Consider the following 24,923-nt stretch of genomic DNA (forward strand, 5'->3'; position numbering starts at 1 on the left):
GGAAAGCCAATTGGTAAGCATTTGCTGGCATGTTACTGCCCCTGCCCTGCTCCAGAGCCCACAGACAGCTGTCAGGTTCTGGCATCTTTAGGAACATGCAGGAGACAGTGAAGCTTCTGGTAGCTGTCAGGGGAAACCTGAGTAGCTACATCTGTGTTTCTCAAACCTGAGCAAATTGCACCTTAAGGAAACTCAAGTCTCGGGATTGGCCAGAACATTTCTGGGGACTCCAGTTGGATTTACAAATTGAAGCTCAGGCTGTGAAAGTATTTCTGGTAATAACATCATCATCAAGAGGTTTTGTAAAGTTCTTTTAAAAAGATTCCCACAGCAAAGAAACCCACAGTTAAATTTCTTGGGGCACATTATCTCCAGAAAAGTGTGCCGTCTGCATGGGTCCAGGTGCCGGGGAGGGAAGCAGTCACAGGGCCCAGGGTACCCAGAAGGGAGATGCAAGTGCTCAGGGAATAAGGAGACAGCCCCTCAGAGCCCATGAGGTCCTGGTAACGACAGCGTTGTCACTGTCACTACCCCTGCTGAGACTGTTGTGTCCCGCTCCAGCTCCACGTGCACAGTGTCCCCTGTCAGCCCCTGGAAGGATGGCAGATGCCTCTCTAAATCAGCCTCCACTAACTGCAGGTCCCTGGGGTCCAGGTGACCAGCTTGTCCCAGGGTGCCTGGAACCTTCCTGGTTTTAGCACTGAGGGTCCCTCACCCCCAGGTATGGCTGCTGAAACAAATTACACACCTAATGACTTAAACAACAAATACGCATTTTCCTGCAGTTCTGGGTATCAAAGTCCAGATTCAGTCTGGATGGGCTAAGTCATCGTGTCAAACAGGGCTGCATTCTTCCAGAAGCTTCAGAATTTGTTACCTTGCCTAATCTAGTTTCTGGAAGGTGCCTTCCTTCCGCAGCTCCCGGCCCTGCCTCCATCCTTCCCAGCTGCAGACATCTTTCGGTCTCTCTGCCTGACTCAGACCCTCTGCCTCCCTCTTACAAGAACCTTTTGTGATCCACTGGCCTCCCTCAAATAACTCAGGACAACCTCCCCATCTCAAGATCATTCACTTAATCACATTTTGCCATGTAAGATCACATATTCAAAAGTTCAAGGGATTGACATGGGCATATCTCGGGGAGCCCATATACAGCTACCTACCCTAGGAAAACCCCTAGTCTTGGGCAAACCATTGTTGTGGGACAACAGTGAGGTCCCTCCCTCCCCTGCCCTTGACCGGCACCATTTTTCCATGACAGCCCTCTTTCCCCAGGGTCTTGGACGCAAGACATGCCCGCCTGCTTGTACACAGATCCTATGAGCGGTGGATGCCCGCTCACAAGTGGGGGGATTGGTTTGCCACCCACACCTGGGTGAGGCCGTTTCTTTCCACCCCAGATATAGCCAGATTGATTCACCTCAGCCCAGCGGTGTGACCTCGTGAACATTAATTGACCTCTTTGGGCCACAATGGCCTCTATCAGTTGAGAGTAATAAAGCTTCGCCATCCTGCTGGTGTGGGATGCGGTGGGAAAGTGAGAGCCCTCATAAGGGGCCTGAAGAGAGCTCGTGCTTTAATCAAATCTCCACTGTCACGGGTTTATTCACACACTCCTTTCATCTCAAAGAGGGTTTCTTTGGGCTCACAGTGACTTATTAGAGCAGCAGGCCAGGGATTGTGGTTTGGAGCAGGATGGAAAGAGCTGCCAGGCAATGAGCACAGGGCCAGGAAATGGGCTGGGAGTGGCGCTGGCACACGGGGCATCCGGTGGGACCACAGGCTGGTGCCCAGGGACACAGGCTGCACTTTGGGCTCCAGGCCTGCACTTCCTTTCAGGGGTCTGTGCCCATGTGCCGGGGTTAGGAAAAACCCGGGGTATCTTTTCCTTAAGATTTGGATGTGAAAAGTATAATTCTACTGAAAGATGCAACCTTGCGGCCATTACGCTAAGTGAAATAAGCCAGTCACGAAAGACAAGCACTGTATGATTCCACTTATAAGAGGTCCCTGTAGGGGTCACATTCGTAGAGACAGAAAGTAGAATGGTGGCTGTCAGGTGCTGGAGGGGCGCGGGTGGGGAGTCAGGGTTTATGGGGTCAGAGTTTCCGTTTGGGAAGCTGGGAAGTTCTGGAGGCGGCTGTGGGGATAGCTGCATGGCAATGTGAACGTGCCTAGTGCCAATGAGCCGTACCCTTAAAAATGGTTAAAATAGTAAATTTTATGTTAGCTGTACTTATGCTGTAATTTAAAAAAACATGTATAGTCTTTAAGTATGAAATACTCATGAATTCTGAAATGGAAACCAAGACACCTGAAGTACAGGTGAGCCTCTCACCTCCGCAGCCACAGCGGGGGCAGCTGCAGTGAGAATGCCCTGGGGGGCTCCTGACAGCCTATGCGACAGCGGCACCTGGACCAGTTAGCCTCCTACGCCTTGCATTGCGCCCCCTCAAAAGACACAGTCCCGTGAGCGTGGCCTTGTCCAGAAACAGGGCCTCTGCGGCTATAATCCATTTAATACAAGGTCATACTGCAGCGGGGTGGGTCCTAAATTCAATGTGACCCGTGTCCTGGTAAGAGGAAAGGAGACCCAGACGCACAGGGAGAAGGCCATGGGACGACAGAGAGGGAGACGGGCGGGACGCAGCTGCACGCCTGGGACGGCCATGGCACCCGCGGCCACCAGAGGCTGGGAGAGACGCGAGGCCCTGGTCCTCTCCAGGGTCTCGGAAGGCCCGGCCCAGCCGGTACCTCGCTCTTGGGTTCTTGGCCTCCAAACTACGGAAGTATGACTTCCTGTTGTTTTAAGCCACTCAGTTCGTGTCCCTTGGACACAGAGGAAATGAACACGGGGCAGAGTCTCTGGGGCTGGACCCCAGGCATCGGGGGGTTTAAAGCCGTCCCCCACTTCTCAGGATGCCAACACAAGGCCAGAACTAAGACGCACCACTGGAGGGAGATGGGGGGTCTGTTCCAGGATCTCGGTGTGACAGAGGAAGGCCATCCCTCCTGTGACCCCTCCTTGTCTTGTCACTGTTCCTTTTGTTGTTCTCATCGTCCCCCTGCCTTCCTGCTCCCACCAGCTCAGATGCCGGCTAGGGGCGCCCACCCTCCTGGTTTGCCTGGGACCAGACAGTTCCCTGCTGCGTGGACTGTCACTGCCAACACTGGGAAAATCCTGGGCAGATGAGGACAAGCTGGTCACCCTAGGACTCTCTTATGCTCTAACCCCCACATTCTTTCTGCCATGCTGTAAATGGGGTGACTAGTGTCCTGGTCTGCTCAGGACTCCCAAGTTTTAGCCTGAAAATCCCTTGCAAGCTTGGAGGGTGGGTCGCTCTAGTTACAAGGCCAGTTATGCCCATGACCTCTTCCCTGGGAGAAGGGCTGCCATCAAGACCCGGGGCTCTGAGCCCTGGCTGCCCCCAAGAACCACCCAGGAAGAGTCTGAAAACACTGGGGCCCTGGGCCCCTACCCAGGAGCCTGATTGAATGGCTCTTGGGAGGGGCCTGGGCTGTTTATTCTGACTTTGTATTCTTCTTATGTCAGTTTTAATAACCTGTGGCTATTTTTGGTAAATTTGTCCATTATCTAAATTGTCAAGATTTTTGACATAAAATTTTTCTAATATCCTCTCATCTTTTTAATGTCTATGACAAAAATGGTCTGTTCTCCATTCCCAGTATTGGATATCTTGTGCCCTTTCATCCTCTTATCTGTGTCATATTGTTTGGGTTTTATGTGAAAAATGAACTCATGGATTTTTTTTCCTACTCAGCTTTTCACCTCTAGTGGTTATTTGTTATATGTTTGGGGGTGGATCACATGAACTCCTGGGGCATGCTGAGCACCGCTGTAAAACATGAACCGTGCTTTCTACCTGAGACCTTGTCTAAAGACGTGACAGAATGAACGAGATGCACCCAGGTCAGAGCTAGAGAAACCTTCCGTAAGGGTACGCCATTGCTGTGTTAAAGCTGGCACAAATGGGCCATAGTGAAATATAAACTACAGCAACAAAAGGAAAATTAGGCATGGGTGGTAAAGAAAACTTAAAGTGAGGCACAGAGGGAAAATGGGCAGTGCCATCAATGGAAACCAGGAATCGGAAATGTACACCCACTAAATGGACCACTGATTTGTTTCCGAACCCACTCTGCCAGCCTGAGGCTTGTCCTGCCAGGAGTGCTGGGCCCCCTGCTGAGGGGCTGGGAAAGCCACGGATGACGTGGTGCGTCTTCCAGAACCGCGAGGGCTGAGGGTCATGCTCGGGGCTCACTCTGACCAGGCAGGATCCGATGTATTCCACATGGGTTGTGGTTTTTAAAAATCCTAACCACAGTCCTGTGATACACATGTGACTGGTATGCTGATATTACCAGTGTGGGTAGACGGAGGCTCAGTGAGGTCATGGAGGTCCTTACGGCTTCAAAAACAGAGCTGATGAAAAGCAAAGCCAGGATTTAAGCCCCTGACAGCATCTCCAGGGCCAGGGCTCTTACCTAATATACTCTCTGCTGCCTTCATTTCATTGGGAACCTATTTTACATGAAGTCTCATAAAAAAAGTAAATTTCCATTTAAATAAATGCAGCTGTGTTGTGCAGGGGACTACAAACTTTGAGCACGTTTTGCACAAAGAACGAGAAGGTGTTCCTGCCTGGCACTGTCGGTCGCAGTCCCCATCCCTGGCAGCCACCCAGACGTCTGGTTCGCCCCGCCTGGGGGACATGTGGGTGGAGAACATGGAGGTGCAAAGCTGTCAGTTTTCTCTCAGCTACAACAGCAGAATTTGATCAGTTCCATCGGTAGTTTTGAAACTTGAGCAAATTTTCTTTTAGTGGAAGACATTGCGAAGAGCTTTAAAGATGTCTGATGACCCCAGGCTGAAAACCACTGATTTAAAAATCTCAAGTTTTAGAGGATGGGAAATGCCTCTCAACTGAAAATGAGCAACTTCAACAGATTTGCCTTTCAGTTTGTCTTTTTTAAAAAAAAGCTGTTAAAAGCATGCAGGTGCCCTGGGGGTCTGCAGTTGCCAATTTGAGGCCTGCGATGCAGGACAGACCGTGCCCTGCAGGATGAAGTAAAGCCATCCTTCAGGAAAACCAAGCACAGCATCCACCAGGCGGGGCCGGTTGCTGACTCAGCCTCTTTGGGCTCGCTACTCCCTCACCTGAGTCGGGGGCAGGGCGTGAGTCTATCCGAAGGTGTGGCCATTCCCTCCTCACCTACTCTTGGCAACAGCACCCATCAGTCACCCACTGCCCTGTGGGACGGAGGGGCAGCCTGTCCTCCCTCCCGTGCTCCCTGCACACGGAGCCTGTTTCCCTCTCCTGCAGGCGGGATGGACTCAAACGCCTGCTGGTGCGTCAGGCCAGCCCAGCCCACCGTGTGACCTCCTGTAAATGAATTAGCCTTTCTTTCTGCTGAGTGTGTGCTTCCTCGCTGGGGGGATGGACACCCCGCGAGGGTGCTGGGTGGGCTCAGCAGGGGAGCCAGGGAGAAGCCCTCAGACAGGGCCCTTCTCTCTGGGGCTCCTGCTTTAATCAGAGCACCACTGCTGTGCATTGCCTTCCTCCTTCCCTCCAGAGAGAAGCCTGGAGATTCCCCAGGGATGTGAATTTGAAAGGCAGGGTGTTTGAGCAGCCAAGCACCCGTGTGAGCTCAAGGGCGAGGACCCCAGGGTGACGCAGGGGCATCCATCGCCCTCCTCCTCCTGGTGGTGCCACCTGCCCAGACCCTGGCAGAGACCAGGCAGGCCACATGGGGAGCTCAGAGCCTGTGCTTTTGAGATGGGGCGCCTGGCAGATGGGGGTTCCTGGCTCCAGCTGGGGTGATGTCAAGCCCCAGCACACACCCAGCACGCCGTCTAACATGCAACTTTCAGGATTAGAAACAGGACATTGTTTCAGCCCAAAGAAACATGGCCATATTAGTAAGTAAAACATGACATGTCTATTAATCTTACAGCGTAAGGGACAAATGAAGGAAATTGAAAACTTTCCTTCTCTCACCCCAGAGCCCCACGGGGTGACCTCGATGGGATGTGCTGAGCCTTCCCTGCGATACGAGTAGCCTTCAGAAACGATCGCCTCCACTGTTCACAGGTCCTCGGATGCAAAGCAGAGCAACTGCCTGTAGCAGGACCGTTCTGGCTGTTTTTTGGTATTAGAATCGTGTTATTCTCGTGCCCCTCCCTCTCAGGTTTGGTGCCTCGCCGCGCCAGTCCCTCTTCCTCCCCCGCCGGCGTGGTGCTGGGACTGAGCCGCCTTCCCCCTGCTTCTCCCATCTGCAGGGCAGCCTCCCCGGGGAGGGATTTGAGAACATGCTTGTGCTAAGTTTTCCCCAGAGAGCCTGACAAGTAGATGGAGGGGCCCAATCAGGGAATGTTTCCCAATCTCTGGGGTACAGCCTGCAGGGGCCCAGGGGTGCAGCCTGTGCTGAACCGCAGAGGGGGAGCTGCTGCCCCCGGGCACAGCATGTGGAGGCCCTGGGAATGTTGTCCACCGGCTGGGCTCGGCAGCGTCACCCGCTCCCTCTGAGCCCAGAGGAGGTGTCTAATGGTCTACACCCTCTCTGGCGGCCGCCAGCCGGGCCACTGGCACCGTGAGATGGTCCCACTTACGTGCCCCTCCCTCCCAGGATGAGTTGTTTACCAATCCAGGGAGGCTGTCCGGGCTCTCTCCATGTGGGGTCACACTGCCAGGTTCCCAGGTTAGACTGTGGACACATCTGGAGGGGGCATTACTTAGCTGACACATTACAAATGTAATCCTCACAAACACACTGAGATAAGCCAGTATTAATAGCCCAGTTTCATGGATGGGATAACCGAGGCAGAGAAAGTTTAAGTGACCCACTCGGTGGTGGAGCTGGGACCAGAAGCCAGGCCACCTGCCCCAGAATCCTTCATCTTGATGCGACCTAGAGTGGCTTCTCCACCTCTAAACAGCCCGAGAGAAAACCCACAGAGAGGGACTCGTGCTCCTCAAGCCCGAGAAACTTCACTTCTAAAGGAAAAGCCCTCAGGACAGATCTGTAAACCCTAGTGTTAAGAACCTGCATTTAAGAAAGTATTAAATCATGAAAATGTCTTCCCGTTGGGATTTTGCAGAATAATTTTGTTATATTTGGTAAGATAATTTAAAACATATCACTCATAAGAATTTTTTTTTATTTTAATCTTTGATTTGCTGGGAATTTCCCTCCAGAATGCTTTGCACACGCCACGGGTCCCAGGTGCATTAGTGCACCAGGGCGGCCGCAATGAAGTCCCACAACTGGGGGGCCGAGAACAACAGAAATGTATTTCCCCACAGTTCTGGAGGCTGGTGGTCTGAGGTCCAGGTGTGGGCGGCTCGTTCTTTCCGAGGCTGTGAGCAAGAATCTGCTCCTGCCGGCCTGGGGGTGTCCCTGGACTTGCAGGTGGCCACATTCATGTCCACGTGACATGTGTATCTTCACACCGTCCTCCCCCTGCACGTGTCCTGTCTGTACATCCCCTTTTGAAAGGTCACTAGTAGTAAATTAGGGGCCCACTGCCCTCTAGGATGACCTCATCTTACCGGATTCCATCTGTGACAATCCTATTTCCAAATACAGTCATATTCTGAGGGGCCAGGGGTACTTCAATATACAGATTTTTGGGGAGCAGTATTCAGCCCTTAACAGAACATTTCTGTATCAGAAATTCTTGAGAAATTTTATTACGTCCATGGAATAAAAGAAAAGGTGTTTCTGGAGAAACGCGACTTCTCCACGGGTTTCTGTCTATTCTTATTAATGTCATTGTTATCATGTGGTCATTGGCCTCCCTGTGGTGCAGCCATCCTGGCTGTCCTGGCGCCTGGTCTCAGCCTCTGTGGCACTCAAGTCACCGTTTAGAACAGGCCACTGACCCCTGTGTTCACGATCTCCAGCCAGAGACCCCGGGACACACCCACTGTGGAACTGGTGGGTTTATTTCCCCTTGCAGTGAGGCAGCCCAGTAAGAGGGTGATGGAAACCCTCTAAATCTGTTATTTGCCTAAGGCTGGGGGATGGGGCAATGGTGGGGTGTTGGGGCCAGCACCCTAGACAGTAGTGCACTTCAAACCCCTGTCCCAAATATGAAGTGCTCTAGGGTCAGAGCGAGGCAGGGTCAAGATGCGTGGGCAGCTGTACCTCCACTTGTACATTAATTAAGCCCTTGGACACAGTGTCCTCTTCAGATAAGGAGTGTCTGCTCTACAGGACTGAGTGGGAGCGAGCCGGGCAGATGTCTGCACAGTGCTTGGCCCACAATAGCTGCCTGATAAACAAGAGCTTATATTTAATCAAGTCTCCATTGCTGCCTGCCCACCCATACGCCCTCATGTCTCTGGGGGGGTTCAGAGAGTCACATGGCAGAGACGTTCGAACAGGGCAGAACTGTGGGATGAGTCAGGACAAGAACTAGATCAGGTAGGGCTGCCAAACCCCCGCACCGCCCCCCTGCACCCAGGCCGTCCGAGTCTTTGGCAGAAGGGCTGCACGCTGGGAGAGCCCAGGGTCTCAGGCTGGGCGCGCTTGGGTCCTTGTCCATGTGCTGGAACCAGGTGATGTCAAAGGACACTCAGTGCTCTTCACATGGTCCAATCAGATAATCAAAAATAGGATCACTTCACTCATCACAAACACATGTAGGTTATGAAAGCTAAAACGTGACGTTTCCATGGATCTTGAGAGGTGAAGCAAAATAACTCAAAGTGCTAAACCCCTCATCCAGTATCCATGGGCCCCAGTCTCCTCCCCGAGGAGCACTGGAGCAGGGAGTTGGGAATGCTGGGTCCATGGGGGGCAATGCTGTGGCTTCCCAGGACTGGCAGTTGTGGGTAAAGTCAAGACTATTGCCCCACAGCAAAGCTGTTCCTGTTTATATCATAGCCATTAATACTGTCCCTGTTCTTTTCCTCTTCAAGTCCAGTATTTGGGCACCATTCTCTGCCTGGCTGTCATTACAGTTACCCAGACAGCCTTTGAATAAACCAACACCCAGGAGATCCACATCTGCTTAGGCTATAGAAAGCCACAAGAGACTATCACGCTCGCCTGGACCTGGATAATCTATAAAATTATAAATATTTTTGAGCCCATGCCATGAACTGATCCGTCAGCTGGTGAATGGTTATATAGATGGTGGGACAGCGTGCAGCAGGGCCCACTCAGCAATAAAGAGGAAGCCATGGCTGCACGCAAACCGCAGCTGCCCTTTTGTCCCCTGCCCATCTCCCCTCTTTCAGACCCTGGCTCAGGCATCCTTCGAACAAGGAGCCTCCACAGGTCAGATGGCTTTGCCCGACACTCTCAAAGAAAGTAGCTTTCTTTCCTTGCTTTCTCTTACTGTGTGTGACTGTTTGATTGTCTGTCTTCCCAGCTGAGCTGCGAGCTCCAGGTAGTAGGACTGTGTCTGGTTTGCTCCTGCGTTCCAGCAACTTACCCCACACGTGGTGGGTGTCAGTCAAAGTTTGTGGAGTGCACGGGTGGGTGGACGGAATGAACCAATATGTGAATGAAAGAATTCCATGTCAGCTACTCCAAAGCTGTGTGGGTTGAGCAAGTTCTATGAATCTCGGAGCCTCCTATAAACGGATCTGTATTAGGAAGGGGAGGCAATCACTGCCAGCTCCGTGTGAACTTGGCGGAATGTGCTGGAAAGCTCGGATGCTTGGCTCTGAGCTTGGCACCCAGGCAGGAGACCCTCAACCACACAGGGGCCCATTATCCTCTGCAATGTTCGTTGTGGCTCTAATTAATCTTTGTTCCCAGCTTCTTCTAAGCATGACTAACGAGCACCTACGTGGGATGACAAGAGGAAGCAAGATCACAGAAATCAGACACGGTGAGGCCAGTGGGTGAGGTCCGGGCACGGAGAGGGAACCTGGGGAGGTGGTCCTGCCCACCCAGCCGCTTCTCTTTATACTCAGCTCTTCAACCCGGAGTCGGCCCCCAGCACAGGGACTACCTCACTCATCACGGGATTAAGTGAAAGCACGGGATGAAAGTGGTATCATTTCCTGGGGGAGAACAATAATAGCAAAGTTTATGGGGTCCTTCTGCTGTACCATCCTATGCCCTTTGCTGGAATTTCCTCATTTAATCTTCAAAACAGCCGGTGTGCCCAGTCGCGTCCCTATACTGTTTTACAGGCGAGGCCTGGAGGTTATGGAATGAGCCCAAATCGCCAGCGTGTAGGGAGGCTTCTTGGACGTAGCCATGCTGCCCTGTCCTTCTCCTGAAATAGATAGAAGAGGAGTACTTTCAATGTTAAATGCTGTTGTGTTGTTTGGGAGAACAGAAAGCTTAATGCATCTTTCAGAAGAATTAGGAAACCTCTCTTTAGAGAAAGCGAGAAGCCTGCAGTCCCCACCACCATCCCCGGCCTTTAGGAAGACTTCAGAACCAAGTTAGAGATGCAAAGTCATTCTAACTTTAAATCTTAAAGTTTTAGACCATCAGATGTCTTTGACTTGTGATGTTGCACTGCAGAAGACTGGTATGTTTCCATCAGGCAAAAGTTTCAAAAAATTCCTTGTGGAATCACCACATCCTGCGTTTCCAAGGGTCTGAAGATTCCAACTGAGAAATAAAATGCCAAACTACAAATGTGAGTGAGATAGGAACCAAACAAGCCAACGGAAGCTTAGAAGCCCGCCTCCCAGGAGAACTCTGGGCTCACTTGCCTTGTTTCTGTTGCTGGTTCATGGTCTGTTCGCCTCAGGCCACGCACTTGCTTTGCCCTGGCCTAAGGGACAGGATGGCATGTCCCCTGAGACCGGATCTGTGAGGTGCAGACCCTCCCTGCCCCTCCCCCTCTTGCCCTTGTCAGCCCTCCATGAGCGCCCTCCAGACACCAAGTTGTCTTCCAGAGGTAGACGAGCTGCTCTGTTTCCACACTTACATCTGGCCTGACCTGTGCTCGGGCGTGTGGTTTGAAGATCACTAACCTTTCTGAACGATGCATCCTCGTTCAAATCACAGTAGCGCCCACGTGTCTGAAGACCGCCTCTGAGCCCGGCTGCAGCAGCCCCGGTAAATGCAGGCTTGAGTCAACCAAACCCCCTTTGTTAGGCACTTTCCGGGCTCCCTCTTCAGTCTGAGAGGGTTTCAGAGCTCCCCAAGAGGACCAGATGAGGACAGCAGGACCAGAGACAGAAAAAGGGGAAGCAGGGGGGATGGAACAAGGGTGAGGACTGAAGCAGCCCCAGCAGGGGGCCCCGCCCAGAGCACCCCACGCGGAGGTCCCGGGCTCATGCCAGGGGGTAAGGCACGTGGGCTTAAAGCTCCAGCTCCAGCCTTGAGAGTGGACCCCGTGTGCCCTCCCTGTCACCTGGCCGTGTGTGGATTTGTGCGAAATCCAGAGACAAATTTTTCTGGTATAATTTACCAAGAATATATACCGTCAAGTAACTGTCGTAAAGTTAGTGAAGAAGAGGTGCTCCGGGCAGCTGCTCTACCAACTCGATGTGTAGGTTTTGTCGCTTCATTTTCATTGCAATTTTAGGGATCCCTTTTTAAAAAAATTATTATCTCAACATAATTATATAATCTTAATATATAATTGTATAATTTGTATTGTTACTAGTTCATTTTATACCATTAAATTACTTTTATCTAATCATATAAAACTATTTGCATGGTTCCAGAGTTACATCTGCACACAGGTGGTCAGAGCCAGGGCCATCAGCTGCACGACCTCCCTTCTACACACGGGTGTCCTCTTGCAAATGGAGTGTCGTCCCCCAACTCCCCCCCCATCCCCCCAGTGCCCGTGACATCAAAGGCGGGAGTGGACATAGCACACGGGTCTTCAGTAAATGGAAGCTAATTGCTAATCCCGCCACATTGTTAGGTGTTTGTTTATGCGTCTTCCTTCTCACAAAGGGTGATAGCTCGCAGAATGGCAAGTAAACAGGAAAGTGGGACAGAGAAGGCAGGGGATAGAAACAAGGGTCTGGCCTGACCTGGGTCCAGGCAAGGCTCAGGTTACCCACCCAGGCCTGGGACCAGCCACCCGGGGCAGCCCACGTGGGCTCTGAGCTCATGGGGTTCAGTGCCTGGCTCGCTCACCCACCTCGGGGTCCTTGACCTGCCTGGGGGTTATGTGCTGTTGGGATATCTTGAACACTTGGAGATTTTTAAAATTCTAATTTTTTTTTTTACCAGACGTTCCTATGTAAGCCATTTATTTGGAATCATTATGTGGCAGTTAACATGTAAAGTTCTGTGACTGAAGGATTCAGCCAAAGCGTGCCCTCTCCCTGTTCCCACCCCACACCCTCTGCTGCAAGAACCCGGGTGGCCGTTTTTCAGCGCCACTAGAGGAAGCTGGGATCATTTCCAGGACCCCTGGTGCCTCCAAAAGAAAAGGCACAGGCATATAAATACTCCTTTTTGTTCTGGAAAAGCCAAAGCCTCACAGAAGTGAGTAGAATAGGAAAGTGAAGCCCCAGGTGCCCTCCTCTGCTCCCCAGAGGGCCCAATGTTGGGTAAATTTTGTTAAATGTATTCCACCTATAATCCCCTCTTGGTTTAAAGTAATTCAAATTAAATCTCAGACCTTCTGTGGCTGCACCTGTAAATAATTCAGCATGTCTCTTTCCAGAAAAGCACTTCTTGCATACTTTAACATAACCACAATACCATCCATGCACCTAACAAAATCACCACCGATCCCCTAATACCGTATAATAACCAGCTTAGCTTTTGTGACTGCTCGGTTATCTCAGAAATGTCTCTTGGCTGTTGGCTTGTTCAAACCCACGTCCAAACAAGAACACAATTATGTTGGATAATATGTGTCTAAGCAGCTCTTTACATGTGGAGCGCCTTTTCTTTCCTCATTTTTATTAGTTTGCTTATTTGTTGTTGGGTTTTGGTTTTGGGGGGAGGGTATGATATTTGTTGAAGAAATGACATACTTGTCATGTGACAGCGATCCACAGGCACAGGTGTGGTTCAGCCTCTCCAGGGCACCTGCATTTCCTGGGAACTGGCCTTTAGACTGAGAAGCTCCCTGAACCCCCCAGGTCTGATCCTCTGGGGAGAGACTTGGGGGTGCATCAGGTGTGAATTCCATCCAGAGGCAGGAATTTCAGGCTGTCTCCTTCTGGGTGGTCACACTCGGTCCATGGAATCGGGTCCTTTTCTGAAAAGGCTTGGCACCCACCTCTCCTCCTGGTGTGACCAGGCACTCTTGAATATTGCTAGACCTGTGATTTCACTAGAAATGGCAAAATGGTGATGTTGTATTGTTCCCTCAGCATTTTCCAGCTGGAATTCTTTGATTAATAAGAGCAGCGAGAACTGTTCCTCATCCCCTATTCAGTTGTCCTAGAACATGGTTCGTGGAGGGATAGCAGGATGGACGCTTCGATGCTCTTGTCCTTTGTCTGTGTTCATAATACAGAGTTGGTGTCCTGGCAATTTGAAAGTTTTTTTTTTTAATTATAAACTCATGGACGTTTGTAAACTTGATGTATCCAGTCAACTGCCTCCTTGATTCTTCCAGACGGCTCGATTGCCGCATCTTCAGCTCAGCTCCTGCCTCCTCTGGACATCCCCTGGGTCCCCAAGGACTTTGAGTGTCCTTGCCTTCTGGAGCAACAAGATGTTCCAGGCTCGGCTGATACATTTCCTGCCCCAGAGGTGCAATCAGCCCTTCCTCTGAGGAGCTCTGGTCCCACCCAGTGGGTTTAGGGATGACAGAGTGGGAGACTGTGTGTGAGACACGTGCTCTCCTGAAGTTTCTGCATGGCAGGGACCTCCATACTCAAACTTCTCCACTCAGAGAAGCCCTCGGGGGCTTACTGTGGCCCTTAAATTACAAGCAGCAGAACAGAGACTTGCAGAAAGGAGAGGCCTGGGAAGAGGACAGGTATCTAGACAGCGAGGGCACCGGAGTGAGGCTGGTGCACACAGCCCGCCCAGCCCCCTGCCCTGGGGCCACTCACCAGGCTCTGAGCCTCACCCTTCAGCCTGGGGCATTAGCCCCCAGGGGACTGGTCCTGTGCTTTGCACATGTGAGGCCACAGGGCAAACATCGGAGCATATCTAACATTAAACAGAAAATTTATAGGAACGTTGTTCTAGCAAAACAAACATCCCTGTGTTAAGGAATAGATTGTGACTCCCTGCTTTGAAGGAGGATGCAAAAGAACCCGGATGAATGGAGAGATCACGCCCCCAAACCCCTGAGTGCTCGGATCAAGTACCTCAGGGCCCTGAAACATCTCTGCCAGCACCTACAAAACACGCCTCGTCTGGCCGCAACCCCTGCTCCCGCCCCACTGTCAGAAGCCTGTGAGGGCCGCCTCTTGGCCCACCCCAGGGAGCTCGCCGTCTGCACAGTCCGTAGTCGCCAGAGCACCATTCATCGCCCCCGACACTATGCACCATGGTGGCCCTCCCCGAGCCTCCCCGACCTTCCATTTTCCACCAGGGAAGGTTAGTCAGCAGCCTCTTGCTTCCTGCAATCCACTGCAGGTGGCCTCTGAAATGAAACTTACTGTTTTTGCACACCCAGGCACCTAGAAGTGTGTTTACACTCCAGATGTGCCCTCCCAGAAAGCCCAGTGACTGGGGCAGGACCCAGCCCAGTATCAGCAGCACCCAGAAACAGACAGGTGGACACTCAGTTCTGGGGTGTGTCCCTATAGTGGTCGACAGAAGAATTGCACAGGAATTCGACTTGGCACAAAATCTCTTGAAGGGCCCAGTCCCCGGAGCAGGTTCCCTCAAGGTCCTGCGAGAGGAGAGGGGCAGTAGATCAGCGATGCAAACCCCCTGGTTAGTGACGGTGCCCCTTGTAAATTCTTGAAATCATAAATCATTTTACTTCTGCCTTCTATTCAATTCTTGGCTTTGTTTCAAAATCAAAGTAATCAGTTCCTCTGAAAAAAATCTGAATGGAATGGGTATCTTAGGAAAATGCAGGATACTTTATCCAAGGGCTTCACTCATGCCTGAGCTGAAGGCCCCATGCAGCCAGACAGGCCCTCGTGCGACAGGCCCCGAGCAAGAGAGCAGGCATCGCCCACCCGGGCTCGGCCCCGTTTCCTGCCGGCCTTGTCTTTCTTCTCCATCTGCTCGGATGCCTAGTTTCCTGCGGCATTTCCTGCGCCTATGTGATCCGCCTTAGGCTATCTTTAGAATAAGATGGGCTACAGAATAGTGTGAAAAGCAAAATCCGAGGAGGAAAAGAGTGTCCACACATGTGGGCTTCCCCACTGGAGGCCGGACAGTGCGCACGCCATCACACCCGCGGGTCAGAAACAGAGGCAGGCGGCCCCTGGTTCAATCTTCCCGGAGTCACAAAGTATGAGCAGCACAAATGGAGTTTGTGATGGCATCCAGGTGGTGCTCCCGGCTTCCTCCACGCCCCTTCCACTCCCAGCTCATCCCTGTCCCAAGTGTTTGTGTATCAGGAACAAACTCATTTCCCTGGATCACAGGTGGCGATGGGATGTTCGCTAAGGAGCATGAAGGTTAACAGTTATCAAAGCCTTGGACGCCACCCCAGGGGCGGTCCTTTGGAATTCTCTTTTATAACGGTTCCAAAACTCCGTACTGCCCCAAACGACCCTCTAAGTTAGGTGTCCTCTCCACGGCTCTCCGGCTACCCGCTGAGCTAACTGCTCTCGTGGGGCTGCCATGCTGCCACCGTGGGCCAGTCTGACGGTGGGTCCTTCTGAGTCTGTGCTGCTCATTGACAGAGAACCCCTTCCTGGCCCAGAGCCCCACACACAAGAGCCCAGGAAGCACCAGAGGCCCCGTGCTGAGCACCACGTGGGGGTGATCAGCAAACATAAGGATGAGAGACAAGGCCTGAGATTCGGGTGGGTGACTGGAGAACGCCAGGTGGAGCGAACACAGGTGGGAGGTGACACAGGAGCAGAGGTGTCTGCTGCTGCAGGAACAGCCAGGGACCCTCTCCCAGGAGCCTGTGCCTACTCCCAGCTGCAGAGGGGACATAGAGTTCCCTAGACTCTTCTGAAACTCCCACAGGGGTTCAGATGGCAACATGGGTTTGCCCCGAGTCTTGGACTCCACCAGAGAAGACCAGGAACTGCCGCCCTCAGCTGCCACCAGAGCAGGGCCACCCCAGGGTCATCGGCACTCTGAGGCCTTATCTGGATTCCCCAGACAAAAATCACACCTGTCCTGAGCTTTCAGGGGTATGGGTCATTATTTTTGTACTAAAAACATAACAAAGTTATTGAGCAGATGGCAAAATTCAAATTTTTTAAAGAACAGGTAAGGGGCACCAAAAATACTACTCTGTGCATCATTAATATTTGGCTATAATGATGCATTGTATTTTACACCTACCCTCTTCCAAACCCCTTCAGGAAAGCTGCTAAGGCTCATCTCTCTTTCTGGCTATTTCTATGTAAAAGTTAGAGAGATCCTCGGTCATATTTCTCTCACTGACTGGAGGAAAACACACCAGCTTCAGGAAAATATGCCCATTTTGTCATGCTTGACTAATGTTGGGATTCCCTAGAAAGAAAAAAGCTCTCTCTCAACTCTGAAAAGGGTCCTTAGTCCCTCGGGTATACACATGCCCCTGGGCTTTTCTGAATAAAATGCAACATCTTTTATGAATATGTTCTTAGCTGCAAGTAACACTGTAAAAGAGAAGCTCTGTTTTATAGCTGGTGGTAGAGCTTTAAAGACGACTTTGGAAATGAAAACACAAAAATCTGAAAAATCCTCTGAGGAAGCTGAGACCTTCTAGAATGCTTTAAAGGTATCTGCAGATACCAGATGAGAAACACGGAGCTTTAGAACCTACAGAAGTCCTACAGTAAAAAGAAACCAATTAATGGAAGCCCTTCAAGTAGCCCAGCTCTTCACTGGATTTATTGTTCATACTCAGGAGGTAGGGTGGAGGGTGCTGGAGATTTCTGTTCCTGGCTCTGGTGGAGGAGATGTGAGACTAGTACTCTGCCTGAGAACCAGGAAAAGTTTTTTTAAAGTCTGGGGTGTGCTGGAGAGCTGGAAGGTGGCCAGGGGCTAAGATCCCAAAGAACAGACATAGGCCGCGTTCGGCAGCCACTTTTCCCTTCAGTCATTTGCTGACTCTTAACACCAGGGAGAGCCTGAGAGGATGTGTGGGCAGAAGGCAAAGAAAGTAGACAGAAAGCCACCGAGAAGCTAAGTGAAATTTAGGCAGCATCTTGATGTTTAATGCTGCAAAAAGATGACACAAACCTAACAGTTGATAAAGATACAAACACACATTAATCGCATTGCAGTGACAAATATTCTCTCACCGGCCACACTCCACTCAGGCTCCGTGAACTCTTTCTCAGCCAGAACTGACTCTTGGAAACTTTGCTTTAGTCTCTGCATCGTCCGATCTACCAAGAACCCTGTCAAGTCAGTGTATCATACTGAGATCTCCAAAGAAGCAGAACCAGAGAATACAGATATGTAGATAAGAGGAAATGTGTTAAAGGATTGGCTCACACGGTTCTGGAGGCTGGGAGGTGCAGCCATCTGCTGACTACAAGCTGGACACCCCAGAAAGCAGGCGGTGCAGTTGTGGGGAGTATTAGGCCTGAGACCCTGAGGGTTACGGAGGACAGCACTGTAAGTCCCAGTCTGAGTCTCGATGCCCTGGGACCAGGAGCACCAGTGTTGGGAGCCAGAAATGGATGTCTCAGCTCAGGTGGAGAGGGTAGATTCTCCCCTTCTCCACCTTTTTGTTCTGTTCAGGCTACTATTGGATTGGATGGTGCCTCACATTACCAGAAATAAAGAGGGTCATTCATGCTAACAGGTCAGTCCTCCAGGAAGGTGTAACAGTATCAAAGCTATGCACCTAATAACAGATTCAGATATGTAAAACAGAAGGCCCCTTCAGCTTTCCACAGGGAGGTTGTCACTAAATCACCACTGTGGCCATGGGGGCGCAGTCCTGGTGAGAGACGGCGGTGTGTTCTGTCTGGAAGCGGATTAGGACCAGACAGCTCCATAGACAGGAACTGATTTTGTCTTGGATGAAATATGATTGTTAAGTGGAAGAGCTGGTGTCTATTAAAAATCATATAATAATGTGGTTAAACAGAGAAAATGCTAGTAAATATCCAGCTTCACAGATGATATAAAGTTCTTCCATGGGGCAAAATGCATGCAGCTTCTCCAGGTACTGTCAGCTGATTAAAAGAGGGTAGATGAGTTCCTCTTACATTTTTACATTTAGGGAATACATAACCCAAATGCTACATATACAATAATGATGAGAAATCAGCTACAAAGACAATAAAGAGCCCTTGTATTCTGTTCCCAGGGACATTGGCTTAATCTGCTGCCCCAGTTTACACGGCTAACAGCATCTGGGAAGCACCATAATGAAGTCAGTTTTGGACACAAACCAAAAAGCATTATGACCTTATTCAAAACCACCATACAGCCGGATCCTGAGTTTTCTGCGGACGGTTTCCATCACTTATGACCGTGGCAAGGAAGAGAAAGACCTAAGGAGAGATGTCTATAACAATTAGGGACTGTTGTAAAAGACTTCAAATCTATGGGACTTTTTAGTCTGCAAAGTTCTAGAAAGGTTAAGAGAATACGATAACATCTATAAAACCACAGAATTGAGGATTAGGAAAAGACTGGACTTTTTCATTCCATCTTGATATTCAGCTGACCCTCGAACAACGTGTCAAGGGTGTCGACCCCCCATATGTTCAAAAATCTGAATAGAACTGACCCCCCAAAAACAACTACTAGTGTCCTACAGTTCACAGGAAGCCTTATCAATAACAAATAGTCGATTAACACATGGTTTGAATGTTGTAAGTATTATACACTGTACTCTTACAATAAAGTAAACTAGAGAAAGGGACATGTTTTCTCAAATTGCTGCAGATCTCAAAAAAATTTTTCCAATGCATTTATTGGGGGAAAAAAAAGCCATGTGTTAAGTGGAACTGTGCAGTTCAAACCCGTGTTATGGGAGGGTCAGACGGTGTGTTAGTTCCTACTGCCATGGCTTAACCCAACAGGAAGCTGTCATCTCCCGGTGTTGTATGTAGCGGGGCAGCAAGGACAGTCTCGCAGGGCTGCAATCAAGGTGTGGGTGGAGCGATCCCCTGGAGGGTCTGGGGGGAACCCGTTTCCTAGCTCTTTCCAGGGGCGCCCTGGCCCCTTCTCCACCTCCAAAGCCGGGGCACAGGTGGTCATGACCCCTCTGGCTGACATGGCAAAATCCCATGGGCTGGGAGGCTTAAAAAGACCTTTCTTTTCTCACAGCTCTGGAGGCTGGAAGCCCGAGATTTGGGTGCTGTGGGGGCTGGTTTCTAGCGGGTCCCTTCACCCCTGCTGCAGACAGCTGCCCCCAGCAGGTCCCCCGTGGCCGAGGACCATCTCTCTCCCCTTCCACTTAGAAAGCTGTGGTCCTGGGGCTCTGGGGCCCCACCTTATGACCTAATTTAAACCCAATTTCCTCCTCATGTCGCTGTCTCCAGGTACAGTAGCACTGGCAGGGCTTCAGCTTAGGGTTTTGGGGGGACAATTCCATCCGTGACAAAAAGTGATTCCTTCTCACACCCCGTGGCCCCTCTTTGCCTTCTCCTTCCAGCTTTATGGCCCCTTGTGATTACACTGGGTGACCCAGATAATCCAGGACAAGCTCCTCATTCAAAGGTCAGCTTATTAGCCACCCTGATTCCACCTACACCCTTAATGTCTCCTCCATGTAACCTAGCGTATTCACAGGTTCTCAGGGTATGGACAAGCTCGTATTTGGGGGGCCCTTATACAACTCATATCCTGGGGTCTGAAACCAGCAGCTTTAGGACAAGTAAACAGAGGTACTTCTTTTCCTGTGGTGATAAAAACACATCCCATAAACTTTCTCACCCTCCCCACTACTGAGTGTGCCATGCAGCAGAGTTAACTCCCTGCACGTTGTTGCACATCAGGTCTGTGGAACTTTGTCACCTGGAAAAATTAAAACTCTGTCACCACTGCTCCCCTCCCCTCCCTGCCCTGTCCAGCAACTACCTCTGTCCTTTCTAAGAGGGACTCGTAGACACCTCCTGGAAGGGGCACGGGTGTGTGTCCTCTGGGGACGGGCGTATCTCGCTTGGCACAGCATCCCCAGGGTTCAGCCAGGCTGTAGCACGCGCCCAGTCTTCCTTCTTTTTAGGCTGATAGCCACACTTTCTTCCCCAGTCCTCCGCTGACGGACACTAGGCTGCGTCCACCTTCCGTCTGTTGTGACCCCTGCTACAGTGAATGGGTGCAGATGCCTCTTCCAGACCCTGTTCTCAATCTTCCGGGTTCTTCTCCGTTTCCTCTATGAGGAAAGCTTGCTTCATCCAGCATTTCACTGTGCTGTGTTTTCCTTGGCGACCCTGATCCCAAGACGCAGTGCTCAGAAGTGTTCAGACTGCTGCTCCGGGTGACAGGCAGCAGAGGCCACTCGCTTGATGGTTCCGTGCAGAAAGCAAGGTCACCAACAGGACCCAGCTGGCCTGGTAGAATCACAGAGCTCCTCAGCCCCCTTGTCCCAGGGCAGAGCTGGCTCCCTGGGGGAGATGGGCTGGGGAGATGCTTTCTGGCCACCAGGGTCCCCTTGCACTGCCCAGGGGATCTCAGATGACGTCCAGGGGAAGCAGGGGCTTTATGCAGGGAGCTCTTCCAGATCGGCTTGCTTGTGGGCCTCAGTATTACCTGTGTCACACAACACAAAGCCCTTGATGGCATTGCTAAAAGTAAAGATCCTTCTCTAAGAATGACATATGGGAACTGAAGACGAACACAGACCAAAGCCAGGGACACACTCCTGCAGCCCAGGCGGTCCCTGTGGTGAAGGGACCATGCCTCGGACGTAGAGGCACAGCCGGAGATGGCAGCAGGGGCTCCAGGCCCCGCCTGAGACAGCGGCCTTTTCCTCCTGTCTGGAGAAAAGGCAGAGTGGGGGGGATTCAGACTTTCCTGGGGATCACACAGCAATACTTCTGGGCCCCCTTTAAGGTAAGACTGAATGAAGACACTGGGGGGACCCGGGCCAACGTGGTGACTGTGGCAGACAGGTGCTGATAGGCCGGTGGGCGCAATGGCCAAGGTGGTCCCCACATAGCTGAGTGCTCTGCAGGCACCGAGGTCTGGGCGCCCATGGCCCAGGACGCTGCTGCCGCCTGAGTGGGTGGCACCCTCAGCAGAGAATTCAGGCCATCCTAGTGGCATGTGTCCACTCCCACCAGCCACCTAAGTTACCCGAGTCCAAAGGGCTATTTGTCAAAGCAGAGTGGTGTGCCTGGCGGTAGGGGACCCAGGGCAGGGGGTCAGGGGGCAGAACAAATGGTCAGTGGGTCATGGAGGCTCGGTGTCAATCCTGCAGGCCCATTGTCCTCCCTGCTGGGGGGGCAGGCGGCTGGTCTTGGGGGTCCGGGGAGTCCCGGGCTGAATGGCCCCATGGTGACAGATGTCAGCACTGTTGGTGACAGTGATGCCCCATACCCCGGATCGGAAAGCCATCACTGAGCCGGCCTACTGAGAAAGGGGTGGGGGTTGCGCTGCCCTTAGTCCCCAGCACATGACTGTCACTGAGCTCAGCAGGGGTCAGCAGGGCCCCAGGCCTCAGGAAGATTGTGGGCAGGAGGGGTGGGAGTGGCGGTCCCTGTGCGGACACCTCTGCCGTGCCGGGTCCTGCTGCCCCCTGATAACAGTCAGGACAGCCGTGATGGGCACAGGCTTAAACAACGCGGACTTGTCCTCCCAGGGTGACGTCTCTGGTCCCCATTCCCATTGGAGCAGCCTGGCCACACCCAGCAGCTAGACCCCTGAGACCAGCAAGACTCGTGGGCTCCCTGGCCCGATGGTGACGGACACGCGCAGAGCACGGGGTGACCTGCTGGCAGACCTGGCGGGTGTGCGTGGGATCCGGCCTGCCAGCCCCTCTGGCTGCGTACCAGCCGGCGAGTCAGGGAAGGGAGACGCGGGAGGGGAGCCTGAGCGGACGGTGGCTGCTCCGCTGCCCGCTGCATCCCTAGGATTGCGTTGGGCTTCCCGTCCGGCTGTGCACTTGGGCGTCCTGGCTGAGGCCCACCCTCCAGGGAGGCCTGATCGCCCTCCTGACAAAGGACCGTCTCACAGTGGCAGAGACGGTCTGCAAACACATGCTCCGGGTGGCTCAGGGCCCCCGAGACCCGCTGCCATTCCCAGCAGGGAGGACGATGGGCCTGCGGGATTTGACACACTTCATCCCCACGCCTATCCTGTGTGACATTTAGGACATGCTTATGCTGAACGTGACAGCTCTGCACGATGGAGCCCTCTTCACGCCAGAGGAGCCAGGCATGTGGCTCTGAGAACGTCTGGTGGGACGGCAGAGTGTCCCCCAAGGGGCCCGTAGGGACCGCATGGCAACACTGAGCTATATTCATATGCAACAAACCGTGTCCTGTACTAAAACAAACGGGAGTTTGTTTTACTTATTTTTGGCTTAATATATGTAATGAAAGTAAAGCTTATAAGATAAAGCAATTTAAAAAAATGTATCCATTGCCCCCCTGAGTTTAATATCCCAGGATCCGCAGGTCACAAGGGAATTGCTTCTTGGGGGAAAAAATTGAGACCCTCGGCTGCAGTCTTGCCAACAGCCACAAGAGGGCACCCTAAGCAGTCAGGTATCGGCTTCCCCACCGTCAAGAGAAAAACATTCACACTGAACGTGGAAAAATAATTACAATGGTAAATTTTATGGGATGTATATTTTACCACAATTAAAAAAGATATAAACTAAAAGAGAAGGAGGAGGAGGAGGAGGAGGGAAATGAGCCGAAGGAGAGGGAAACAAGGACAAGTCAGGAAATGAGCCAGAAATGAGACTCTCGCCCCGAGGATGCCTCCTAACTCGGGGACACAGCCCCCGAAGAGTTGACAGCAGCCTGTCCAGGAGTCCCCAGGAATAAAAGGGAGCCTTTTGCGGAAAGCTTTGCAGAGGTAAAGGGAGAAAGAAAGCAAACATTTCTGTGTTAAAACTGCGGGAGAAATCATGGAAGAATGACTGGACATCTCAGTGGAAAACTGGATTTCTAGCCCCCACCCGGGGTCTCTGATGCTAGGGGGCCTCTGTGCCTCTCGTTGTCTCTGAGGTATCTACAACCCTGTAAAATGAGAACATTATTCTTGCCCACAGAGGGTGGCCCCCCAGCCCGTCCCCGGCGCCGTCCTGACCGGTGCCTCGGGTTTTCCTTGGAGCTGCTTCCTCCGTCACTTAACGATGCCAACGAGGTCTTTGACACGTGCTTATTTATATTTGTAAATGAGACTCATGATGCCACCTTTAAAAAGAAACTAGCAAAATCAGTGAGGAGAGAGTGCAGAGCAGACCGTGCTCAGGAGCTGACCCCACTCAGCTGCCCAGGGTGGGTTCTTTCAGCCTCTGTCTTTAAAAGGAATTTGGTGGAAAACTGTAGACCCAGTGCACTGAGTTGTCTAGTCCCTAGAGGGAACCAGATCCGGGTGTCCCTGAGATATCTGGATAAGGCCAGGCTTGGGTTCCTAGGAGCACGTTGCTGGCATCTCAGGAATCAGGATGTGGGGCTGGGCCCTGTGGAGACTGCCATCGGCTGGGGCAGCCAGAGGCCTTAGCGCCATGCGGTGACCAGAAGGCCTTCATCCCCATCCCCTACCCAGGCCCGGAGCTCTGAACTTCAGCCCCCCACCCAACGCACATGATGCCCCAGGTAGGGGAGGGCAGCTGTGTCTGCCCAAGGGCATGGGCAGAGGCACCTTAGCGGCTCGGCCTTGAAGTGCTCAGGTCATGTATGCAGACCCTGAGCTGGAAATTCCATCCCTGAGCCCATTTGTCTCTCCCACCACTTTGTCCAGAGACGTTAAGACGGTCAGCCAGCATCACTCTATTCCTTTGTTTTCCCAAAATGTTCAAAAGCATCATTGATGGAGTGACTTAGCTCCTTGCTGCTGCTGCTTCTTTTTTTTTTTTTGAAACTAAAAAGCTCTTTATAAAATTATTCCTGGAATACAGGTGCTTCTTGAACAAGAATACTTACATGTAAGCTTGAAAGCTGCTGCTTTAAAAAAAATTTTTCTTTTTATTTTGGCATCATTAATATACAATTACATGAGCAACATTGTGGTTACTAGATTCCCCCAATTATCAAGTCCCCACCACATACCCCTTTACAGTCAGCTCCTTGCTTCTTACATGGGTTGTGGGGCGTATCCACACGGGCATTTGTGTAGCTCTGTCATCGGTTCACACCTGGGCCAACAGGCTCTTTATCACTGGAAACCACAGAGCCACCTCAGAAAACTCATCCTTAAAATTCTGTTCCTCTAGAACCACTCTCCATACCAAGTCTGTGGTTAGGGTTCTCCAGAGAAACAGGCCCAAGAAGATGTGTACAGATGTATGCAGGAGGAGATTTACTGTAGGAATTGACTCACGTGACTATGGACCAAGAAGTCCCACAATCTTCCACCTGCAGGTCGGACCCCGGAAAGCCCGTCCTGTCATTCAATCCAAAGGCCTGATATCCGGGGGCCAGTCTGGGTCCAGAGCCCGAGAACCAGGAGCACCAATGTCCGAGGGCTGGAGGAAGGGTGTCCCGCGCAGCTAGAGGAAGAGCGCCCCCTGGTGTACCCTTCGGTTCTGTTCAGGCCCTCAATGGCGTGCATGTCTGACCCCACACGCACTGGCGGCCCAGGGGAGCTTGCGGGCCCATCTTCTGATTCACATGCTTATCTCTTCCAGACACCCTCAGAAATAATGTCCACCAGCCCTCTGGTAGCCACAGCCCACTCAAGCTTTCTTGACTCAGTGTTTTTGCTGTACAATAGGTTCATTTTCTCAACTGCGAGGGATGCTGGGAGGGGGGTGGTGGTGGAATTGACCAATTATTTCTAAACATCTG

This window comes from Manis pentadactyla, chromosome 5, assembly GCF_030020395.1.
Source record: "Manis pentadactyla isolate mManPen7 chromosome 5, mManPen7.hap1, whole genome shotgun sequence".
Lineage (NCBI taxonomy): Eukaryota > Metazoa > Chordata > Mammalia > Pholidota > Manidae > Manis > Manis pentadactyla.